Here is a 21328-nt window from a genome sequence, read left to right as displayed (position 1 = left end):
GAGAAATTGAAAGCAAGAATGATAACATTAACAGTGCCATGAGAATTCCAGGGTTAAATGCAGAGGAGAGAGCGAATAGCGTGAAAGACTTCACAGAAGGCCTCTATGAGGAGCAAAACTTGCCTGATGACGTGATGAAATAAGGAACAGGAAACGGTATAGAAGAGTATTAGAATCAGAATTTAAAGCCAGCCCGGCTAGCCGCGCGGTCTACGCGCTACTTCCTGAGTGGGAAGGCGTGCCGGTCCCCGGCACCATTCCGTTCGGTGGGCTTGTGTTGAGGTCCGGTATGCCGGCCAACCTGTGGAAGATTTTTAAGGCGGTTTTCCATCTGCCTCGGCGAATGCGGACTGGTTCCCCTTATTCCGCCACAGTTACGCTATGTCGGCAATTGCGGCGCAAACACAGTCTCAAATGGTTCAAATGGCCCTGAGCACTAAGGGACTTAACATCTGAGGTAATTAGTCCCCTAGAACTTAGAACAACTTAAACCTAACTAACCTAAGGACATCAAACACATCCAAACACATTCGAACCTGCGACCGTAGCGGTCGCGCGGTTCCGGACTGAAGCGCCTAGAACCGCTCGGCCACCGCTGCCGGCAACCACCGTCTCCACGTACGTATACACCATAATTACTCTACCACGCAGACATCTGGGGCTACACTCGTCTGGCATGTGACGTTCCCGGGAGGGGTTGGAGGTGGGGAGTCTACTGGGGGCCGAACCGTACAATATCTGTATGTTTGGTGTGGGGCGGCGGTGGGGTGGGTGGATTGCTGTGGCCTGTTGTGGGGTTGTAGACCACTTCGGGTTACGGCGGGATGAAGCCTCTTCGTCGTTTCTAGGTTCCCGGTTCAATACACAATCAGAATTTAAAAGAACTTTGGAAGACTTAAGAGCGAGTAAGCCAGAAGGGACTGATAACATTATATCAAATTTTATAAAATCGTTGAGGAAACATACAACAAAACGACTGTTCTCGTTGGTATGTAGAATGTATGAGTCTGGCGATATACCACTGACTTCGGAGATACAGCACTTTCACAGTTCCGAAGATTCCAAGAGCCGACAAATGCGAGCATTATCACACAGTCAGCCCAACAGCGTATGAATCTAAGTTTCCCACAAGAATAATATACACAGAAAAACGGAAATGAAACAAAATATAGTTTTTTCTTTTGTCGTCGATGGAGCTCTCCTCTCGACATAACATTTTTTTCTTCTTCCGGTTCACTAGTGAACCAGTGTGCTTACCACGTTGTGAACAGTTCCAAATCTCATACTCATCTCTGTTTCTATTTAATTACGTAGCTCTACCTTACAATTTTTCGCTCTTCTACGTGCCATACGGCTTCTTCAGATTTCACTCTTGCTGTACCTTCATATGCCGCATCAGGATCGGTTTATTTCGAATAATAAAATTCATTCATTGGCGGTAACACTGACAGTAGTAGTACCTACAATCACTATTATACGGGGTGTGCCGGGAGGAATTATCATTATTCAGGGGCATGACAGGAACGATTATTGGAAGCAAAATTGTCCTGTGAACATGGGCTTTAAAATACGTACTTATAGAGGTATGATTACATCTTTATCTTAGATACTATGAAAGAAATCTCTTTTACTAAAAGCTCTTTCCTTTCCATGTTTTGGGAGGAGGTAGTATGGACCAAAACAAAACAAAAATTGGGTAGTAAACACGGAGTATGAAATGTATACCTTAAGAGCTCTGAGTACCTGATCAGTAGTAGAGATGTATTTTGCAATAGCGAAGATGAACAACTGCTCATACCTCTTTAAGTACACATTTTAGATCCAAGCAGTAAAGAAGGTGAAAAAGTGTACATACATCTGAAGGTATGCGTTCTAGACACCTTGTTTAACAGACATTTTTATTTCGAATGTTCGATCCTGTCAAATCAGTGAATATTGGTGTTCCCTCCTGGGATACTCTGTATATTTATTACTACCACTACTGCTACAACAACAACAACAACTACTACTATTGTTAGTACTATTAGTAAAATTAGCTCCGTCGACAGGTCCTGACATATAAAGTGCCGTCTCATACTCCAGCAATGGTATCACTGAATGCAGTATGAAGAGGCGGAGGGTCAGTACACCGCTCTTCCGGGCGCTGCCAGTTTTTGTAACCTGGAGCCGCCACTTCTTGGTCAAGTACCTCATGAATTGGCATCACGGGGCATAGTGCACCATGTTCCACTCCTTTCACAAAGGAATAGCACGTGGCAGTACCGGGAACCAAACAAGGATCCTCCGTATGGCAGTCGGCCGCGCTGAACACGCAGCTTCGTCGGTGGACACTATTACTGTTACCACTATTACTACCACTACCATTCTTCTTTCAAGTATGATCGCTATGGACCATGATTATTATAACTGTTTCTCCTGTCATTTCTTCCCGATTTCTCTCGTCCTTCAATGCTTCTCTCCATACTTCTGTCCAAGTGGCTCTATTCCTCTTCTTTGCTTTTCCATGGAAAACTTTGGTCTCCTCTAACTTCTTTGTGAGTGGCAATCTTTCTTCAATATTTTATGGAGTGATTTGGAGTTCGTCAATGTTCGTTCCAACTTCTATCCACCATGTGTTTCCACTTTCAATTTACCTAAGTAGTTGAACAGTCTTCTTGTCTGTTGGGATTCATCGCTTCGATATGACCATAGCGAGGTAGTCTCCTTTTCCTAGTCATGTCCGTAAGTTTTTCAGTATGTGTATACAGTTTATTATTTTTTATTATTATTAAGTAAGGCCTATCTAACATGTATATTGCAAATTTTGAGTATAAGGAGTCTCGATGTGTTACTGGTTCGTTGTAAGAGATGGCCTAAATGATAGCCTTTTCAAATAAAATATAAAATTAGTGGCATGGTATATAGTATTTCAGCGTCGTAGCCTCTAAGCCAAACACGCTTTTAGCTTCAATGTAATAATTAGGACGAAGTCATTTTTCTTAAGTGAGGTCGAACGTGAAATCACAGCCGATAGAAGGGCCGCTTCTGACCAGAAGTTACACACATTAGAAAAGTTTTGCATCACTTCGATTCCCAGAACTCCTGAAGACAGACACTGACTGTGGATATTGTATCACAGACAGTCCCTTTGGCTGTCCAGAGATGTCACTAGACCCCCCCCCCCCCAAAGACGTAAACAACCACGCATGACCAGCGCCTATCAGACAGAAGGGGGTCCGACAGCCGATCAGTTCCAGTCATTCCACCAGGAAGTCTGTAGTTCAAACATGCCTGGACGATCAATACCGCGGTTCGATGGCGTCAGCATTGTTACCTTGTGCCAGGAAGGACTCTCAACAAGGAAAGTGTCCAGGCGATGTTGTTCGGACATGGAGGAGATACAGAGTGACAGGAACTGTCGATGGCAAGGTTGGTGGTTGGTTGTTTGGGGAAGGAGACCAGAAAGCGAGGTCATCGGTCTCATCGGATTGGGGAAGGATGGGGTTGGAAGTCGGCCGTGCTCTTTTCAGTATGCCGGCATTTGCCTGGATCGATTTAGGGAAATCACGGAAAACCTAAATCAGGATGGCCGGTGTCGATGGCATGCCTCGCTCAGGCCGCCCAAGGGCTACTACTGCACTGGATGACCGTTATCTCCGGATTATGGCTCGGAGGAACCCTGACAGCAATGCTACCACGCTGAATAATGCTTTTCGTACAGCCACAGGACGTCGTGTTACGACTCAAACTGTGCGAAATAGGCTGCATGATGCGCAACTTCATTCCCGACGTCCATGGCGAGGTCCATATTTGCAACCACGACACAATGCAGCGCGGTACAGATGGGCCCAACAACATGCCGAATGGCCGCTCAGGTTTGCATCACGTTCTTTTCACCGATGACTATCGCATATGCCTTCAACAAGACAATCGTCTGAGACGTGCTTGGAGGCAATCCGGTAAAGCTTACGCATTAGACACACTGTCCAGGGAGTGCAGCAAGATGGATGGTCCCTGATGTTTTGGGGTGGCACTATGTGGGGTCAACGCACGCCGCTGGTGGTTATGGAAGGCGCCGTAATGGCTGTACGATACGTGAATGCCATCCTCCGATAGATAGAGCTACCATATCGGCAGCATATTGGCGAGGAATTCGTCTTCATGGACGACAATTCACGCCTCTTCGTCGACATCTTGTGAATGACTTCATTCAGGATAGCGTCATCACTCGACTAGAGTGGCCAGCATGTTCTCCAGACATGAACCCTGTCGAACATGCCTGGGGATATACTGAAAAGAGCCGTTTATGTAAGAGTGACGCACCAACCACTCTATGGGATCTACACCGAATCGCCGTTGAGGAGTGGCACAATCTGGACCAACAATGCCTTGATGTACTTGTGGATAGTATGCCACGACGAATACAGGCATGCATCAGTGCAAGAGGACGTGCTACAGGGTATTAGAGGTACCGGTGTGTACAGCAATCTGAACCACCACCACCTCTGAATGTCTCGCTGTATGGTGGTACAACATCCAACGTGTGCTTTTATTAGCAATAAAGATCTCTATTCCAATTTTCTGTATAGGTTCCGGAACTCTCGGAACTCAGGTGATGCAAAACCTTTTTTTGATGCGTATAGTAACATTAAACTTTAATCTCTTGACAACATTGCCACTAACAGCGACAAAATTATTAACAGGGAAATTATACAGCAAGGAATAGTCTGGGGATCTGTTGTAGCCGCGCGGGATTAGCCGAGCGGTCTTAGGCGCTGCGGTCATGGACTGTGCGGCTGGTCCCGGCGAGGGTTCCAGTCCTGTCTCGGGCATGGGTGTGTGTGTTTGTCCTCAGGATAATTTAAGTTAAGTAGTGTGTAAGCTTAGGGACTGATGACCTTAGGAGTTAAGCCCCATAAGACTTCACACATATTTGAACATTTTTTTTTTGATCTCTTGTACTAATTATCGCGAAAGTCAGCTGAAGTAGTTTTGAAAGCTACGAAAAACCTAAGTAAATGTGGCCGGGTGCAAATCGCTAAGCTACGACGACACCTCGGCTTCCAATGGAAACTGCTCTTAACTTACAATAACTTATCTATTCTCACTAACATATTCAGAATGTTCTGGTACATATTTCCAGCTTGAATAGAGGTAATCGGCAGCGTCAAACACAAGCATCCGAATTTTCTATAGTTGGTGCACTGACGCTGAACTGCTTCGATTCCAAGTGGTCTAAGAAATCTTTCTTTCCCGACTAGCAAAGTTTGTTGACGTGAAAAGTGGTGAGCTGCAACTTGTTTCGGAGTCGACGTTGGGTTGCAGCTTCCGCCAGGAACTGTTGTTAAAATCAGTTCGAAGTTTGGAGAAAGAGGAAGACAAACTACCTCAAACAGGACTCTGTCTAGTAAAGCATTTATTTGTTAACGTAAGTTTCGGTTTGATAACTGCCTTTCTTTACAAATGTCTGAATAGATGACCAATAACCGGAACTCGTGTATTGACGAAAGTGTCCCATAAACTCCTCTTCTCTCGTTCTACTTTAAGGACTTCGTCATTTACGATTATATCAATCCACTTGATTTCGGGATGTGTCTGTCACACCTGAATGGAATTCAGTTTCTTTATGCCACGCGTGATGATGGCGTCCTCTTGGGTAAAATATTCCCGAGGCAAAATAGTCCCCCATTTGGATCTCCGGGCAAGGACTACTCAGGAGGACGTCGTTACCGGAAGAAAGAAAACTGGCATTCTACGGATCGGAGCGTGGAATGTCAGATCCTTTAATCGGGCAGGTAGGTTAGAAAATTTGAAAAGGGAAATGGATTGGTTAAAGTTAGATTAGTGGGAATTAGTGAAGTTCGGTGGCAGGAGGAACAACACTTCTGGTCAAGTGACTACAGGGTTATAGATACAAAATCAAATAGGGGTAATGCAGGAGTAGGTTTAATAATGAATAAAAAAAAGTGCGGGTAAGCTACTACAAACAGCACAGTGAACGTATTATAGTGGCCAAGATAGACACGAAGCCTATGCCTACTACAGTAGTACAAGTTTATATGCCAACTAGCTCTGCAGATGACGAAGAAATCGAAGAAATGTATGATGAGATAAAAGAAATTATTCAGGTAGTGAAGGGAGACGAAAATTTAATAGTCATGGGTGACTGGAATTCGACAGTAGGAAAAGGGAGAGAAGGAAACATAGTAGGTGAATATGGATTGGGGCTAAGAAATGAAAGAGGAAGCCGTCTGGTTGAATTTTGCACAGAGCATAAGTTAATCATAGCTAATACTTGGTTCAAGAATCATAAAAGAAGGTTGATACATGGAAGAATCCTGGAGATACTAAAAGTTATCAGATAGATCATATAATGGTAAGACAAAGATTCAGGAACCAGGTTTTAAATTGTATGACATTTCCAGGGGCAGATGCGGACTCTGACCACAATATATTGGTTATGAACTGTAGATTAAAACTGAAGAAATTGCAAAAAGGTGGGAATTTAAGGAGATGGGACCTGGATAAACTGAAAGAACCAGAGGTTGTAGAGAGTTTCAGGGATAGCATAAGGGAACAATTGACAGGAATGGGGGAAAGAAATACAGTAGAAGACGAATGGGTAGCTCTGAGGGATGAAGTAGTCAAGGCAGCAGAGGATCAAGTAGGTAACAAGACGAGGGCTAGTAGAAATCCTTGGGTAACAGAAGAAATATTGAATTTAATTGATGAAAGGAGAAAATATAAAAATGCAGTAAATGAAGCAGGCACAAAGGAACACAAACGTCTCAAAAATGAGATCGACAGGAAGTGCAAAATGGCTAAGCAGGCATGGCTAGAGGACAAATGTAAGGATGTAGAGGCTTATCTCACTAGGGGTAAGACAGTTAAAGCCTACAGGAAAATTAAAGAGACCTTTGGAGAAAAGAGAACCACTTGTATGAATATCAAGAACTCAGATGGAAACCCAGTTCTAAGCAAAGAGGCGAAAGCAGAAAGGTGGAAGGAGTACGTAAAGGGTTGAGGACAATATTATGGAAATGGAAGGGGATGTAGATGAAGATGAAATGGGAGATACGATACTGCGTGAAGAGTTTGACAGATCACTGAAAGACCTGAGTCGAAACAAGGCCCCGGGAGTAGACAACATTCCATTAGAGTTACTGACGGCCTTGGGAAAAAACTCTACTATCTGGTGAGCAAGATGTACGAGACAGGGGAAATACCCTCAGACTTCAAGAAGAATATAATAATTCCAATCCCAGGGGAAGCAGGTGTTGACAGATGTGAAAATTACCGAACTATCAGTTTAATAAGCCACAGCTGCAAAATACTAACGCGAATTATTTACAGACGAATGGAAAAACTGGTAGAAGCCGACCTCGGGGAAGATCAGTTTGGATTCCGTAGAAATATTGCAACACGTGAGGCAATACTGACCTTACTATTTATCTTAGAAGAAAGATTAAGGAAAGGCAAACCTACGTTTCTAGCATTTGTAGACTTAGAGAAAGCTTTTGACAATGTTGACTCCAATACTCTCTTTCAAATTCTAAAGGTGGCAGGGGTAAAATACAGGGAGCGAAAGGCTATTTACAATTTGTACGTAAGACAGATGGCATTTATAAGAGTCGAGGGACGTGAAAGGAAAGCAGTGGTTGGGAATGGAGTGAGACAGAGTTGTAGCCTCTCCCCGATGTTATTCAATCTGTATTTTGAGCAAGCAGTAAAGGAAACAAAAGAAAAATTTGGCGTAGGTATTAAAATCCAGGGAGAAGAAATAAAAACTTTGAGGTTCGCCGATGACATTGTAATTCTGTCAGAGACAGCAAAGGACTTGGAAGAGCAGTTGAACGGAATGGACAGTGCCTTGAAAGGAGGATATAAGATGAACATCAACAAAAGTAAAACGAGGATAATGGAATGTAGTCGAATTAAGTCGGATGATGCTGAGGGAATTAGATTAGGAAATGAGGCACTTAAAGTAGTAAAGGAGTTTTGCTATTTGGGGAGCAAACTAACTGATGATGGTCGAAGTAGAGAGGATATGAAATGTAGACTGGCAATGGCAAGGAAAGCGTTGCTGAAGAAGAGAAATTTGTTAACATCGAGATTTAAGTGTCAGAAATTCGTTTCGGAGAGTATTTGTATGGAGTGTAGCCATGTATGGAAGTGAAACATGGACAATAAATAGTTTGGACAAGAAGAGAATAGTAGCTTTCGAAATGTGGGGCTACAGAAGAATGTTGAAGATTAGGTGGGTAGATCACGTAACTAATGAGGAGGTATTGAATAGGATTGGGGAGAAGAGACGTTTGGGGCCCAACTTGGCTAGAAGAAGGGATCAGTTGATAGGACATGTCCTGAGGGATCAAGGGATCACAAATTTAGCATTGGAGGGCAGCGTGGAGGGTAAAAATCGTTGAGGGAGACCAAGAGATTAATACACTAAGCAGATTCAGAAGGATGTAGGTTGCAGTAGGTACTGGGAGATGAAGGAGCTTGCACAGGATAAATTAGCATGGAGAGCTGCATCAAATCAGTTTCAGGACTGAAGACCACAACATGCCACGCGTTTAACATTGCTTTCAGAAATCGTTTCCTAGGTTTTAGGCTTTTGATCTCGTAGTATCTTTATAAATAGTGATTCTGGTTACTTCGTATTTGATTTTTACGTCCCTAATGATTTTTATTCCTAAATAAGTAAATGAAGCTACATGTTGCAGTGCCTTTCACATGGATGTACTAGGACTTCGGCTTGTCCTTCTTTGCTACAAATCATTACCTCTCTTCTATGCTCTTTACATATAAAAACAACACTTTCGGAAGAATCAATTATGTCAATCCATTCAGTGAAAAGAAACTTCCTGTTGCGTTGTTGATCCTGCCTCTACAATTCTAATGGTCTTCATACGCGCCTTTACATAATGTTTTACCAAAATTTCTATTTTCCATGTCTTTAGCACCACATACTTTCTGTGCATTTAGTAAACCATGCCGGCAAGATGATTCAGCAGCTGAGTACGTACTAATGAGCCACAACTTCATACATTCTCTGAATTCTTGTTTGTTATGTATTTGTTTTACACTCATATATGTTGTATTAATAAATATCTGTGTTTCCTGTACTCTTTCCCCATACTTGATCATTACATCTGTTCTGTAATTTCTCTCCGTTAGTAAGTGTTCCTTTGTTTGTTCCGTCTCACGAATTAGTGTATAGTTTAGAAAACTTTCATTTCGCGGAATCTCTTCCCTCTTGCAATAATTTCGTCGTAGTTTTCTTTTGTTCTAATTAATCTTGGGATTTAGCCATCAACTGCACTACTGGATAAGTTCAATTGATTATTCTAAATTAAACCAATTGAGCAGTCGATTATTGTACAAACCAATGTTATACATCAACTACTATCTTTCAATGGGTACCTTAAATTAAAGCTGTGTTGAATAAAACCAGTATTGAATATATGCCATAACATATACACAACGTTCGTCATTCATACATACATCGTTAATGTTACCACAAAAAGAAACAAGAAAATAAAATTCAAAAGCAGAGATGAGTTTCCAAGGAGAGACGAAGGGCTGCGCAAGAAAAGACTTGATTAGAAATAAAGTTATTAGAACAGAATTAACTATTTTCAACATGAATAAAAAAATTGAAAACTATCGTAAATATTGCAGACACCACTTTATGAGACTTCCAGGTCACAGATTTCTTCAAAAGTTCTTGAACTACAAGCCGAATGGGGAAAAAGGAGATATTGGAAGACCTCGAAAAAGATGGGAAAGAGTTCTGAACAGCCAACAGCCTAATCCTTGAAAGGAAGAAGAAGAAGATGATGCTGTTCGTTGAAGTTCTCTCGGTAAACAGTGCGTTCTATTTAGCTTAAGTTCGCTGCCTTCGTATCCGAAATAGAGCTGTTGCTTTCCTTATTCACGACGAACTTTAAACAGTGAGACACAGACGGCAACGCAAGCTGAGTAATGGCAATTCGCAGGTCAGAAGCAAGGCGAGTTGCTGCCGCCTTAATGGGAAGTGACACACGGGTGGCGACCTGCCGCTGAATGCCGCGGCCGGGACGCCTATTGGAAGGCCAGACACGGCCCTGGAGCTTCGCCAGCTGCGTCCACGCATTACAAGGGGCGCTCCTTTCAGTCTAGGGCCGAGATCCGAAGATCATTTCCGCAGCCGGAACATGCTTCGGCAGCAGATCTGCTTTTGGAACTGCTGAGGGCGAGAATTGATGCTGCACCTTTGCCCTTCTGGCACGGAAGCGATGTCGGGGCTATTACTGCCATACACAGTCGTTCGTGCGGCGCTATCGTGTTCGGTGAGGCACAGTGTAAAGGTCGGTCGACTGAATTTTGCTGCTAGGACTCTTAAAGTACTTTTCATGTCGAATTGGGAGAAAAAGTTTCTGTTTTTTCAGAAACTGCCTAGCAAGCTAACAGTGTTGGCTTGATTTCATGTTAACTCCCTAAAGTGCAAAGGAATTACAGACACTAACTGCAAGTGTGTATTGATTAAATCAATTAGGGAAGTTCAAAACTTGTACCGGACCGGGACTCTAGCCCGGGTCTTCTGATTACTAGGCATATGAGCTGACCATTGCGCCATCCGGACATAGTGATCACTGCAACTGCGTGGACTAGCCTAGCACGCCTCCCGTCAACTGAAATCCTCAACTTATCCACACTCTGCTGATGTCGTGCCCCTTACAGATTTCCCTCATTACTCACTACATTTCGCTAATTGCCGTAAGAGTTCGAGACTGGTGTGCATCTGCACTGGAGGGATCAATGACTGTCCTCACCTTGTCTAGTTATAAGTGATCCCTTTTCTTTCGGACGTGAATACCCCATTAGTATTTTTGTTTTGTTAGAGATTTACAGCAGTGCAAAAGTTGCAGTTAGTGCAGTTCTCCGAGGTATTCTGATGTTGTGATGACGTAATTGCTACCCATCGCATTCACCATACAAACTCAATTATTTCAAGTTATTGTGAAATGTAGGTAACAGGCGGAAGAAACCTCTGCCCATACACATATCGGTCCTTTAAACTCTGATTTACTTTGAGGCCGTGTAGTGTTCCATTTGCGATTTATGTTAGTGTTCACTATTCATAAACACACAAAGATTTTCAGTCTTGGTCGCACTTAATTATTCCTAATTTTGAATACGCGTTTCGGCTAACTGCTATCATCGAATCTCTCGTGAGACGAAAAGTGTGAATGTAGGATATCCGTTATTTCTGATTATTTTTTATGAGCAGATGACCTTTGTGCAAGTCATAGTTCTCTGATAACGTTTCGTCACCCAATGCTGGAGACAGCATCAGAGTCTTTAACGACTCACAAAGCTCTTACTGTGTCAAGCAAGCTCAGTAGATCGACCTGTTGATAACGTATCCGCGGAACAATCGGTTCTTGACATCAGACCGCTGCTGAAGACCTGCGGTGACGTGTCGACGTATATTATGCTGCTTGTATTGGGGAAGAGATTGCTCTGCTTGTTTTATTAAGCACTAAAGCCCACAACTTATCTAATATTATTCTCTCTTCTTATCTGTTAATTGATATTGTGATTTTGAGTTACTGTATATGCTAGTCTAGTAATGGTTAGGTCTTGCTAAGACAGCAATGTCAGAGAAATGAATTTGGTGGTTTCTTAATCTCGGTGCATGGGCTACTAAAGTTGATTAATCTTTCTTTCCCACGTGACAACTGCATTCGTATTCCGTAAGAAGGATCTTAATGATTCCTTTCGTAATTCCTAAGTACACCTGACCGAGAGTACAAGGGATTTTCTTTACTCCTACAAAGACTCATCCCCGCCGTTTTCCACAGCAAAGGCACCGTAGAACACACAAGCATCAGCGTTAGCGTATCTAACGTTCGTTCGCCCGTAGCAGTTAGCGCTTCTGGTTTCCCGTTTCGGATTCCCGCACTATAAATTGGCAACTGTCGTAGCAAATCAGTGCAGACTGATTTCACACTCTCGTCGACGAATTGACGACTGACAGAACTGATAACTGGTGCTATTTTTTAAGACCAACTTGTATTGGCTTCATCTAAGAAAATTTATGGAAAGCACGGAATCTTAAATCAGTGTGATATGGGGATATTTCATCTCCATCATTACCGAACTAGGCACTGAAGTGTGTCAGAAGCTTTAGTCATGCTTAACTAAGTTGTACTCGCTTCTCATGCTGGATTATCCTATAAACTCATTGTTCGTCTACTCTTTCCAATACGTTTCTATTCAGTATTTTACACTGATCAACCAGAACATTACGACCACCGACCTACTATCCATATAAACCCGCCCATGCGATAGCAGCCTCACCTGGTGAGGAATGACTACTGGTCAAACACATGCGCGGTTCATGTACACTACTGGCCATTAAATTGCTACACCACGAATATGACGTGCTACAGACGCGAAATTTAACCGACAGGAAGAAGACGCTGTGATATGCAAATGATTAGCTTTTCAGAGCATTCACACAAGGTTGGCGCCGGTGGCGACACCTACAACGTGCTGACACGAGGAAAGTTTCCAACCAATTTCTGATGCACAAACAGCAGTTGACCGGCGTTGGCTGGTGAAACGTTGTTGTGATGCCTCGTGTAAGGAGGAGAAATGCGTACCATCACGTTTCCGACTTTGATAAGGTCGGATTGTAACCTATCGCGATTGCAATTTATCGTATCGCGACATTGCTGCTCGAGTTGGTCGAGATCCAATGACTGTTAGCAGAATATGGAATCGATGGGTTCAGGAGGGTAGTACGGAACGCCGTGATGGATCCCAACGGCCTCGTATCACTAGCAGTCGACATGACAGGCATCTTATCCGCATGGTTGTAACGGATCGTGCAGCCACGTTTCGATCCCTGAGCCAACAGATGGGGACTTTCGCAATACAACAACCATCTGCACGAACAGTTCGACGACGTTTGCAGCAGCATGAACTATCAGCTCGGAGACTATGGCTGCGGTTACCCTTGACGCTGCATCACAGACAGGAGCGCCTGCGATGGTGTACTCAACGACGAACCTGGGTGAACGAATGGCAAAACGTCATTTTTCGGATGAATGCAGGTTCCGTTTACAGCATCAAGATGGTCTCATCAGTGTTTGGCGACATCGCGGTGAACGCACATTGGAAGCGCGTATTCGTCATCGCCATACTAGCGTATCACCCGACGTGATGGTATAGGGTGCCATTGGTTACACATCTCAGTCACCTCTTGTTCGCATTGACGGCACTTTGAACAGTGGACGTTACATTTCAGATGTGTTACGACCCATGGCTCTACCCTTTATTCGATCCCTGCGAAACCCTACATTCTAGTAGGATAATGCACGACCGCATGTTGCCGTTCTTGTACGGGCCTTTCTGGATACAGAAAATGTTCCACTGCTGCCCTGGCCAGCACTTTCTCCAGATCTCTCAACAAATGAAAACGTCTGGTCAATGGTGGCCGAGCAACTGGCTCGTTACAATACGCCAGTCACTACACTTGATGAACTGTGGTATCATGTTGAAGCTGCATGGGCAGCTGTACCTGTACACGCTATCCAAGCTCTGTTTGATTCAATGCCCAGGTGTATCAAGGCCGTTATTACGGGCAGAGGTGATTGTTCTGGGTACTGATTTCTCAGGATCTATGCACCCAAATTGCGTGAAAATGTAATCACATGTCAGTTCTAGTATAATATATATGTCCAATGAATCCCCGTTTATCATCTGCATTTCTTCTTGTTGTAGCAATTTTAATGGCCAGTAGTGTAGTATTAGTGAGCGTGGTGTCCGTGTGTAGAATGGGGCAGGTGCGTAACCTATCCGAGTTTCAGCGTATGCAGATGGAGATGGCTCAGAGGCTTGGCATAAGCTTCTCGGAAATTCCACGATTTGTCGGGTGTTGGAAGAGAGCTGTGGTGAGTGCCTTCAACAGGTGACGAAACTAAGGTGCAACCACTTTTAGACGTCGTGGTATTGGGCGCCACACCTCGTTACTGATGTCGCACATCGTAGTTTGGGCAGACTGGAAAAAAGGGACAGGCGGCGAACAGAGTTTAATGCTAGACAGTGTAGAAGTATGTCTGAACATAGTGCACCGAACACTCCTAACGATGGGCCTACACAGCCGGCGACCCATAGATGTGACAGTGCTAATGTCACGACATCGGCTTATACGCCTCAGTGGGCCTGGACGTTGGCGTAGTGGCAGAGCGTTGAACGGCCTGACGAATCCCAATACCTTCTTCATCATGCAATGTCAGGGTGCGAATCCGTCGTCTTTCAGGCGATCAGCTCCTTGACACCTGTACTGCGTGACGGAGACCAGCTGGTGGCGGCTCCACCACGCTCTGCGGTACGTTCACGTGGGCATACATGGGTCAGGTGGATCTTGTGCAAGGCACCACGACGACCAGGAAGTATCATATACTGGTGGCAGACCGTGTACACTCCTTAATGGCGATCATGTTTTCCGACGGCAGTGGCATTTTCCAACAAGAAAATGAGCCATGTCACGAGGCCTGTGAAGGGTGATGGACTGGTTCCGGGAACACAGTGGCGAGTTCCAATTAATATGTCGCCTCCTAATTCGCTAAATCTAAATCCGATCGAAAACATCTGATATGCAATTGAACGTGTCGTCAGAGCTCTTCACCGTCCTTCCCGGAATTTTGCATGGAATCAGGTGACCTTTGTGTGCAGATACGGTGCCAGCTCCCTACAGTGACCTATCAAAGCCTCATTGATTCCAACCCACGGCGTGCCGCCGCTGTTGCTCGTTCCAAGGTGCACATACCGGCCATTAGGTATGTGGTTATAATGTTCAGACTGACCAATGCATACATCTATTTAATTTTTCCCATACTACTCTAAGAACATTTTTCAAGTGTTCGAATTTATTTTTGTCGACCTTGTTTCACTTGATTCTTATTGTGTATTCTATATGTGCATTTTTTTAAGTTTCTTTCTCGTTTTAATTCCATCTCTACGTACCGGCAAAGGGCATCTTCTGCAAGAGTTTTCTTCAGCTGCGCCAATTCTGCTACTTATATCGCCCTTTCTTGTACAGTTTTAACTATGAGGAGGAATCTGTTAATGCTGCCGCTATTCCATGTTGATATTTATTAAATTAAAAGACGCCAGTCTTCTTTTATTACATATTGCCACATGTGTAAAGTAAAGGTTGAAAGCACGTACTCGGTGGAAAACTGACTCTGTAAAGACACTCAGAACTGTCGTTCAAACTCAAAATGCGAACTTCATTCTGCTATTCTGTGGCCCTTTCGCCATATTATATAAGCTTTTGGGATAGCTGACGTAGCTACTTTGGTGATACTAAGAACTAGGAAATGAAATAGCAGACTGTAAGAGTGTTATTACAATATCAATGGTAACCATCTTGTCTTCGAAAGGTCTAACAAATGTTACGAAATAAAATTGTAATTCATTGATAATTCAGCTGTGGGATACATGCTAATGTCCAATTTTGGAAATTATAAGCGATTTCAGACCAATGGAACGTATGTATTAACACAATAAAAACAAAGAAGGGAAGGTGCGTAATGAGTAATCTTAGACACAACCGTTTACTGACATATACAAACTGTATATCGACTCGACTTTACCTGTCTAACACTTCATCTTTCATCGCTGTGAATTGCTGCCACGACGTTAAAATGTTGGACAGGAAATCTAGGTATAGTTTTACTTATTTTTAAATAATTGCATGTTCCTAATTATGCATTAGATACTTTGACCTTTTTATGTATATGTTCAATTTTATAAATCTGAATTAGGCCTATAACAACCAAAGCCTAAGATGATAGTTTATCGATTTTCGTGAGGGTGATTAAATTAAAACTACGAATTTCATGGTTTAATTAGTAAATATAAATATATCCGACGTAATCTGCAGAAATATAATTTGAAATACGACTGGTTTCGCCCACTAGACCGTTCTCAAATATTCTGCAGTTAACAAAGAGATTTGTTGCGGTGAATTATTCCTGATTACTTTGCCGAAACCGGCAGTGACGCAAATTACGCATGCAATTGTAGCTGTTATTTTTCCAAGTGCCAGTAACGTTGTCGATACACTGTGTCTAATATGATTAAAATGCTCAACAAACCATTTGGAAGTATATTTTTACGTTTCCTTGTCACCTGCAAAACGCCAGGAGACTTATGAAATTAAAATTCGTGAAATTAATAAGAAACTATTCAGTGTCGCCCAGTTTTAATTATGAAACAGTTGGCGCACTGTGGAGCTCGCGCCTCTTTATACTATCCCAAGTAACTGTTTCGTGGAGGACTTCTGTGCACTAAGTATGCTGGCTTGCTGACGTTTGTGTTTTAATTTTCTTCGCTTTTTTCTTATGGAGTTTAGAGGTCTTTCTGGTTGTTTTGTGGTGCATTTAGTACTTTTTCTTTTGATTCATCCCACTGGTCAGTACATTACTTCTCTCGCTCACTTCGCAGTCCTTTTTACTGCAACTCAGTCAACGGCTTTCACCTTATCTGAGAGATAACTTTCCAGGCTTCTGAGATTTGTCGCCGGAATTTCCAGACTGCAATGCTGGAACAGTCCTGAAGAAAGAAGTTTTCTATTGTCTTCATCTCAATAATACGTAAGTTACAAGTAGCTGACCATTAATTTCGATTAGCAGACAACCAACTTCAGATTTGTAATAATAACAATCAACCGAACACTGCCTGTACGTTAAAGTGAATTTGTAATCATTAAAAACATACATTATTTCGAAGTAATGAAAAGTAAAGTAATGAATTCATACCACTCTTTTTCAGAAAATCGGTGTCTACCTACACTGTAATGTACGATACAATTGTGAGTAAATACGTCTCCGAATTATGTAAATAAACGAAAATTAAAAAGCTTTACGACAAACATTATTTTTCAAGTTTCAATGTGCATAAATAGTAATAGGTACCATGTTCATTTGAAAGCCAGGCCTTAAATACGATGTTGGTCATAATAACACATTTACTAAGTGCAATTACAGACCTATGGAGACAAATTGATTATTAAATTTCAGTGAAAGCGGAGAATGTAACCAACGATAAAACATACCATAGAAAAACATTAAAACATGGAAAAGAGAAATACAATAAAAAAGTCCCATAGTTACTAAAGAATGAATAAAAGGCTGGTAATACCTACGTTGCTAAGTGTACCCCAATGGTAAAAACATACCAAAATAAGAAGTTAGTCAAAGCATGGTTGCCACAGTTTAAGACCACCAGAAAACTAACCTTGGTGTGTGCTCGTCCACGTCAACGACTGTCACTGGAAACAGTTACACACAGTTAACATTTTAAGAATCAAACAGAAATACTTATTAACAACAGGATATTTATCAAACTAACAGTTCCTATTGAATTCGCATTGCTCATTGAGTATTATTCAGGAATTCTTTTTCTTTTTACTATAAATTTCTATTTTTTTTAGCAAATTGAGCAACTTTCCCTTATGTTTAGTGTGGAGCACTTCCATATGTACGTCCAATCTCTTGCAACGTATGTTTAATGTGTTGCACCTCTGCAGCAATGTGTGACCAAAATTTGCTTTTCTGGGAACATGTGAGTTCCACAAAACCTGTTTCGCACTAACTAGCCGTCTGGCCTATACAAAGAAAGTGACAGTCATTGTATTGCATAGCCAGACTTGATTCTAAAGCTTGTTTGGAGGCTTATCTTGAAGTGGTTCTGAGAGCATTGGTTAATTTCCTGTGACACCAAACCGTTATTATCAACTCCAAAATATATTATTTTTTAGCTTTTCTTCGTTCTTCTCAGTCAAGGTACTAAAAGCATTTTGCGAAAACTACAACTTCTTCCGTTTCTTACAAATATTAGTTACATTGGCTGTTTTGTACCCACTAGCCGCACTTATTACAAAACTATCTTTCGTAGTGAAAGAAAATAACAATGCACTGCCGTTTACTTCAGTATATCACCAAACTGGAATTACTCACAATTAAGGAGTACAAATGCTGTAATATACACTGGTCAGCCAGAATATTATGTCCACCGACCTACTATTCATACACACCTATCCAGCCGACAGCAGCGTCACATGGCTAGGAATGATTGCTAGTGAGACAAAATCACGATGCATGTAGTATCAGTGAGCGTGCTGCCCTAGTGTAGAATGGCGAAGGCGCGCGATCTATCTGTATTTGACCGAGGGCAGATTGTGATGGTCCCGGAGGCTCGGCAAGAGCATTTTGAAACGCACGACTTGTCGGGTGTTCGAGGAGTGCTGTGGTCAGTGTCTTCAACATTTGGTGAAACCATGTCCAGACTTGGTAGGGTTGCGGGGCTATCTCTCATTACTCATGTCGGACGTCGTAGGCTGGGCGGACTGGTAAAACAGTACAGGCGGCGAACTGTGGCGGAACTAACACCAGACTTTAATGCTGGGTGGAATACAAGTGTGTCTGAACACTCCTAAAGTATTTCCTCCTCAGCCGACCCATTCATGTGCGTATTTTAACACCACATCGGCAACTACAACTGAAGTGGGAAAGTGACCATCGGCAGTGGACATTGGCGCAGTGGCAGAGCGTTGCATGGTCTTATGAATACCGATAACTTGTTCACCATGCCTGTGGGAAACGTGAATCCATCGTCTTCCGGATGAATAGTCCCTTGACTCCTGTACTGTGGTACGGAGACACGCTGGCGGTGTCTCCATCATGCTCAGAGGAACACTCACGTGGGCATCCATGGGTTCATTGGAGCTCTTCAATGGACGATGACGGCAAAGGAGTATCGTACACTGGTTGCAGATCACGTACACTCCTTACTGACGATAATGTTTCCCGACGACAGTGGCATTTTTTAACAAGATAATGCGCCATGTCACAGTTTACAGTATTTAGATGACTTGTGCGCGTATATGTGGTGTCGACTCCCTCCAGCGATCTACCAAGGCCTCATTTGTTTCATGACACGACGCGTCATCTCTGTTATTCATACCAACGATGGTTACTAGGTAAATGGTCCTAATGTTTTAACTAGGCAGTGGATAACTAATACTTACCATTTACTTTAAAACATCGTTACAACGTATAACATCAAGTATTACATACTAGTACTAAGTGTAGGTGCGTACCGAGGGCGACACGGTCACTGGTATGGAGGTAAATTTCTCAACCGCTATCAGAAGGCACATACAGCACAATATCGGAGTGTTCTACATGATAGAAGACGGGTAAGTGAAAACATCAATAAAATGTAAATTACATTAAAAAATATAAATCCATTCTTATACTGTAAATGTGTTAAGTAAACATTAAAATGACAAATACATATGCAATAATAAACGCGCGCGTGTGTGGGTCTCGTTGGATTTTAACAAACTTTACGTAATGTAAGAAGTAGTACAACGTAAGACAGCTTATGGTAAATTACAGCAGCACGAATTGCAGAGTTGCAGACCAAAAAGAGAGAATTCATGGAACCTAAAAGCAGCGAAAAACAAATAAAAAATAGTAAATAAAAATATACAATAAAGAGCGTTGACAAAATCGTGGGTGGAAAGATTTCAAAGCAACCAGGATGTGATCGATGTGGAGCCAAAATATAAATTAATAATGAAAACAAATTTTCACGGTTTGAGGTCTGGAGCCTGCAGCCTCAAATACAGGGCTAATTTAGGTCGGATCAGGAGGAATTTTGCAACAAGGTGTAGGGAGAAAAGTACGAGTCCAACAAGAGTGCTTCAGTGAATCATTCATCTACTGATTTCCGTCCCATTCGTATAGCTCCCTCGTGGTGCGTAGTTTTGTTTTTCCCGTGTCTTAGCGTGTACTTTTCATATAAAAAGAGAGCGCTGAGGATGCTAAGCGAGCAGAGGGTTTTCATAGATTTTTTGTGACGTTTGAGTGCATGAACAAATCAGCCCCCCACTGAACCTTACCTCTTTTAGTAGCCTTGTACATGGGTCTGCACGCTGCAGTATTTTATTGTAAGCTTTCTTACATTGCACTGCTCTGCTACAAAAAAAATGTATAATTTATTTTTCATCTAATTTTTATTTTATTCTTGTTTCCACTTACCTGTAATGTATCAAATAGAATGCGCTGCTATTGTGCTTTGAGCGCTACCTGATGGCATTTGAACACCACCTTCTACCAGTATGTACGCACACTTTGTATGAGTACGTTCTGATTGATGGTATACACTGTATTGATATTTTGAAGAATCTTGTATGTGTTACTAATTCATATTGCTGTATTTGGACTCCAATAATAGTAAACAGTTCTCATTTTCTGATCCGATGACATAACATGTATTGGAATAAGGTATTATGTGCAGTGACTTGTACATCTCATCATACAATGTATGTTCTCACGACTGAAATGTCCTACGGACCTGGACAGACTTTCGATCCTTACGGAACTGGAAAGCATTCGGGAGGACGACGGTTCAAACCCGCCCCCGGCCATCCTGATTTAGGTTTTCTGTGATTTCCCTAAATCGTTTCAGGTAAATGCCGTAATGGTTTCTTTGAAAGGGCACTGCCGGTTTCCTTCCCCATCCTTACCTAATCCGAGCTTGTGCTCCGTCTCTAATGACCTCGTTGTCGACGGGACGTTAAACATTAATTTCCGGAACTGGAGTGGGTTGAAGACTAGACCCATCCGTGAATGAATGTGAAGAGGAGTGTGAATTTTTATTCTTTTTAGTGGCTGTGTTGGATAGTTTAATGGTGGGACAGATGACTGATATATCCTATAAAACATGTGGAGGTTCTCCAACAGGTAGCAGCACTGTGACATCGCACTGAGGCAACTACTGTTAGCACACCCAGTGTGCAATCATGCTTTGAATCAGTGCTCAGTCATGAGGCCATGTATGTGTCGTACTTGAACGATGTCTAATTGTGCAAGTCTATTGTGTCTGTGAATGCCAACATACCGCATTATGTTCAGCCATGCAGAATATTCAGACACGTTGTATGTGTACGGGTACTGTAATGGCAATGCCCATGCAGTTGTGACAGAGTACCACAGAACACTTTGAGCCAGGCTGTCTCCCAAGGCTTTTCAGACATTACTTGCTCCAGAACACCACCCATTTTACACATGACACCAGAACGTGAGTCGATCCAGTCAGTTGAGGAAAGGGAAGATATTATTGCAATGCTCCAAAGGAGTTCCGCTGCCAGCACGCGATTCATTAGCCATCAGCTCGACATTCCACAAACCCGATTTTGGTGTATGTTGCATTCGGAGGGCTTGCATCCATTCCTTGAGTAGCCCATGCAACATCTGCATTCAAGTGACTCAGCGAACAA

The sequence above is a fragment of the Schistocerca cancellata genome, chromosome 5 (assembly GCF_023864275.1).
Source record: "Schistocerca cancellata isolate TAMUIC-IGC-003103 chromosome 5, iqSchCanc2.1, whole genome shotgun sequence".
Classification (NCBI taxonomy): Eukaryota; Metazoa; Arthropoda; class Insecta; order Orthoptera; family Acrididae; genus Schistocerca; species Schistocerca cancellata.
This window is presented reverse-complemented; position numbering follows the sequence as displayed.